We start from the raw sequence: 5584 nt of genomic DNA on the forward strand, positions 1-5584 counted from the left end.
CAGAAATAGAGACATAGATGTAGAGAACAAACGTATGGACACCAAGGGGGGAGAGGGCGGGTGGGATGAACTGGGAGATTGGGAGTGACATATATACACTATGTCATTGATACTATGTATAAAATAGATAACTAGTGAGAACCTACCGTAGAGCACAGGGAACTCTACTCAATGCTCTGTGGTGACCTAAATGGAAAGGATATCCAGAAATGAGGGGATACATGTATATGTATAGCTGATTCACTTTGCTGTACAACTGAAACTAACACAACATTGCAAAGCAACTATACTCCAATAAAAATTTTTTAAAAATCAAGTTATTTAATTACCCAAGTCATACATACATATATTTTACTAGTAAAAGAAATTCAGGGACTTTCCTGGTGGCGCAGTGGTTAAGAGTCCGCCTGCCGATGCAGGGGACACGGGTTCGAGCCCTGGTCTGGGAAGATCCCACATGCCACTGAGCAGCTAAGCCCGTGAGCCACAACTACTGAGCCTGCGCTCTAGAGCCCATGAGCCACAACTACTGAAGCCCGTGCGCCTAGCTCTAGAGCCCATGAGCCACAACTACGGAAGCCCGTGCGCCTAGAGCAACAAGAGAAGCCACCACAATGAGAAGCCCTCACACTGCAATGAAGAGTGGGCCCTGCTCGCCGCAACTAGAGAGAGCCCGTGCGCGGCAATGAAAACACACTGCGGCCAAAAATAAATTAATTAATTAATTTAAAAAAAAAAAGAAATTCAAACACTGCCTTTCAGGTGAAGGGAGTTGCATTAGTGTGACAGCTGGCTTTTTTTGGCCCTTTCTTAACTCTGCCCTTTAATTTAATTGGCAAATTTGGGGGAAGTAAAGTGGGCTTGCTTAGCTCATTCCTGCCCACTTTCCTCTTTGGCACCCGGCTCGCATGAGGTCCGCTCTAGGAGCAGCTGACGCTCCCACCCTCAGTGAGGCAAGTCTGCTTTGGATCAGAATTGCTGGATCTTATTCTGGGGCCTCGTGTCAGGAAGCTCTTCTCTCATCGTAAACCGAATCCTGCAACCCAGCTTTATTAGGAATTAAGTAATCATTTGGTTTTCTTTTTCCATTCCGTTATCTTATTTCTTTTTTTTTCTTTCTTTTTTTTTTTTTTTTTTGCGGTACTCGGGCCTCTCACTGTTGTGGCCTCTCCCGTTGCGGAGCACAGGCTCTGGCTCTGGACGTGCAGGCTCAGCGGCCGTGGCTCACGGGCCTAGCCGATCCGCGGCATGTGGGATCTTCCTGGACCGGGGCACGAACCCGTGTCCCCTGCATCGGCAGGCGGACTCCCAACCACTGCGCCACCAGGGAAGCCCTATCTTATTTCTTAATTTGTTTTGAACTCAGAAAAGGAGGAAGGGTGCTTTCGATTGGATACCCCTTCAGTGTTCCCACTTTTGATACATTGGCCAGAAAATTGGTATGTGAGAAATAAGGCAAACAGTCAGGGAGAAGCAAACGAGTACATGTAGAGTGATGGAGGCTTCTAAAGTGGCAAAGGATTGGCATTGGCCCTGGGGTCTTGTTCTTGAGTGTGTGCAGGACATTTTGATCTTTTTTTCTTTTTAACTGAAGTATAGTTGATTTACAGTGTTGTGTTAATTACTGCTGTACAGTGAAGTGATTCAGTTATACATACATATACATTCTTTTGTGAAATATTCATTATGGTTTATTATAGGATGTTGAATATAGTTCCCTGTGCTATACACTAGGACCTTGTTGTTTATCCATTCTATATATAAAAGCTTACATCTGCTAACCCCAGCCTCCCACTCCATCCCTCCCCCAGCCCTCTCCCTCTTGGCAACCACTAGTCTGTTCTCCAAGGACATTTTGATCTTGGCAGTTTGTATAGGCTTATATTGGACCAGGTAGTTTTCTATGATGGTGCAGTTGGCTCTTAAGAGATGTGGCTGGGGAAAAAGACCTTGGAAAAGCCACTCAGAGGTTGTAAGAGGGCTTTGGCATGAACACAGGGACCAGGAGAGGAACGTAGCAGGGGCCAGCGGGCTGAAGAGGCCTTAATAAGCAGTTACAGCTGGGGCAAGGATTCAGTTATAAGGAGAAAGAAACAGTCTTTTCATATACCATCCTTTTAGATATTAAAGGAGCCAGAAAATATTTGCTGTTTTTAAACCATGGGGCAGCTGGGTTCTCTCTGGACCACAGAGCATTAGTGAGAGATTGGTTTTCAATGTGCTAGTGCTAAGCCTAGGTAGGTAAGATAAACAAACAGCCCGACTTTAAACTGCGCTTTTATGTTGTTTTGAACCATCTTCAAGGGCAAAAGAGGGCGGGGTAGATGGACTAAGTTTGAATTCATGTGGCTCAAGAATTACTCCCTCTATTTTTGTCCTCAAGGCTGCTAGAAACCGGTTATTCAGATATGAGGGAGAAATCGTCCCCAGGTGATGGTTTTCTTAGGCCTAAGGAATTCCACAGAAGGAGGCAGTGGAAAGAGCCGTTGCAGCACAGGAAGAAAAATGTTTACTGGCTATTGTGGGAGTTCTGTTAGACAGAATTCACCTTCACGACAACACTGCAGTGCCGGCACCTCAAGTTCAAAAAGGATGTGAAAATGAAAAGGTTTTGAATATCTGGGTGGGAAAGAACAGTTCCTCCAATGAAATCTGATGACTGAGGTGTTGCTACTGCACGTTTCTAAACTTTTCAAGACGCCAGCACACCCTCAAATGCCGGGCCAGAGAGAGGAGACTGTACCCAGAGGTAGAGCTTCAGGATATGGTAAACGCAAGGTACCGAGGGCAGAAATTAACCTGTTAACTAGGAGATTTCTCCTAAATAGGTTTGACTTCACAGACCACAGAATCTGGACTCTTGGAATCAATCAACCAGCATCTTGGTGAAGCTGCACTCTCTCCAACAGTCTTTGGCAACCCAAAGTACTGATTCTGGGTATGTATTTTGTTTGAGATACCTGCAAGGAATTGGCTTGTTTTCTGAATATGTTGTGTGTAGAGCCAGTGCTGTGGTCCTTTTGTATGTTCTACTAAATCTGTAGACTCTTTAGGAAAAAAAGCTACATCACAGACTTGGATCTTAATATTATTATTTTCTAATTGGGAGACCCTGTAGGAACTGCCCCCGTTCCAGTGAGATGCAGCTTAGGTTGCTAAAAGATCCCTGACTCCACTCAGGCATTGAAATACCCTCCAGGGCTTCCCTGGTGGCGCAGTGGTTAAGAATCCGCCTGCCGATGCAGGGGATACCGGTTCGAGCCCTGGTCTGGGAGGATCCCACATGCTGCGTAGCAACTAAGCCCATGAGTCACAACTACTGAGCCTGTGTTCTTAGAACCTGAGAGCCACAACTGCTGAGCCCATGAGCCACAACTGCTGAAGCCCACACGCCTAGAGCCCGTGCTCTGCAACAAGAGAAGCCACCAAAATGAGAAGCCTGCGCACCGCAACGAAGAGTAGCCCCCGCTCGCTGCAACTAGAGAAGGCCCATGCACAGCAACAAAGACCCAACACAGCCAAAAATAAATAAAAATAAAATAAATAAATTTTAAAAACCAAAGAAATCCCCTCCAGCTGCGGGCAGAACAACAAGTTGGGGAGATGAATTTTTGGCTTTAATTTCTTTGAATTTTAACCCACAAAAACAAGATAATTTTATTCTGAACTTTCTTTGAACTTTAATATCTCATGATTTTGGCAACGGGAGAGGCCATAACAGTGAGAGGCCCGCGTACCGCAAAAAAAAAGCAATACAGTATTATTAACTATAGTCACCATATTGTACATACATCCCTGAGACTTATTTATTTTATAAGTGGAATTTTGTACCTTTGACCACCTTCACCCATTTCACCACACCACCACCCCTGCCTTTGGCAACTACCAATCTGTTCTCTGTGTCTACGAATTCATTTTTTAAAAATTCCACATATAAGTGAGATCAGATGGTATTTAATTTATTTCACTTAGTATAGTATATAATCTATCTATCTCACATTTTCTTTATTCATTCATCCATTGATAGGCCTTTAGGTTGCTTCCATGTCTTGGCTATTGGAAATAATGTTGCAGTGAACATGAAGTGCATATATCTTTTCAGGTTAGTGTTTCATTTCCTTCAGATAAATACCCAGGAATGAAATTACTGTATCATATGGTAGTTCTATTTTTAATTTTTGGGGGATCCTCCATACTGTTTCCCATAGTGGTCGCATCAGTTTACCTTCCCACCAACAGTGCACAAGGGTTCCCTTTCTTCTGCATCCTCACCAATGCTTGTTATTTCTTGTCTTCTTGAGAATAGCTATTCTAACAGGTGTGAAGTGGTATTTCATTGTGGTTTTGATTTGCATTTCCCTGATGATTATTTCCAGGTTTCTTTGTGCATATTATTATTAGACTAGTGTAATTTTGTCATTTAATCTCATTGCTGACCCTCTGATATGCTACATGGACTATATGGATAGGCATAATAAAAAAGTAATAGAAAAATGAATGAAATTTTAGCCTTGGTTACAGAATGGCATTGAACTATTTAATTAATGCATACTAGGGAACTCTTTTGGAACTTTTCATGAGCAAAATCTCTCTTTCCTACCAGTGTCCCTGGGAGGGTACATAGTTGGTTGACACAAGAGGGAAAGGTAGCCTCAAGAAAATGAGGCAGGGCTGTTTCTGATAGGCTGCCGAGATTCTCTCTTGAAGATGTGAGACACACTTCTGGTTGACATAGGCTTAATGGCTAAACCAATGGTTTAAGGGAACGAGAATCAAGGGAAAATCAGTGGGGAATCATTCTTAACCAGCTATTGATACTACCTCTGTCCTAGGCTGAATAATGTTTCCCCAAACATGTCCACATCCTAATCCCCAGAACCTGTGAATATGTTACCTTGTACAGCAAAAAGGACTTTGCAGACGTGCTTAAGTTAAGGATCCTGAGGTTGTCCCAATGTAATGGAACAGACTTGGTTGGTATTATTATTATTTTCTAATTGGGAGGCCCTGTAGGAACTGCCCCCATTCTAGTGAGATGTAGCTTAAGTTGCTAAAAGATCCTGGGTAACCTGGTTGTCCCAATGTAATCACAAGGGTCCTTATAAGAGGGACACAGGAGGAGTAAGAGTCAGAGAAGAGGGTGATGTGATGACAGAAGCAGAGATGGGGGTGATGAGCTTTGGAGATGGAAGAAGGGGCCACGAGTCAAGGAATACAGGTGGGCATAGAACCTAAAAAAGGCAAGAAAACAGATTTTCCCCTTAGGGTCTCCAGACGGAACCAGCCCTACCAACATCTTGACTTTAGCTCAGTGAAATGGATTTTGGACTTCTGACCTCCAGAACTATAAGAGAATAAATTTGTGTTGTTTCAAGCAACTGTGTTTGTGGTAATTTGTTACAGTGGCAATAGGACGCGAATACATCTTCCATGGGACAAAGTTTAGTACATCTCCTGTGTTTTTGGAGAGGGTGACTTAATCTGATTGGTGAATTCCGGAATAATAAACAGCACAATTAGCTTTATTCTCCTTCCTCTTTGGGAGCCAGTCAGCCAGAGAAAGCACAGTTCTATTTCTTACAGA

The sequence above is a fragment of the Physeter macrocephalus genome, chromosome 6, assembly GCF_002837175.3.
Source record: "Physeter macrocephalus isolate SW-GA chromosome 6, ASM283717v5, whole genome shotgun sequence".
NCBI lineage: Eukaryota > Metazoa > Chordata > Mammalia > Artiodactyla > Physeteridae > Physeter > Physeter macrocephalus.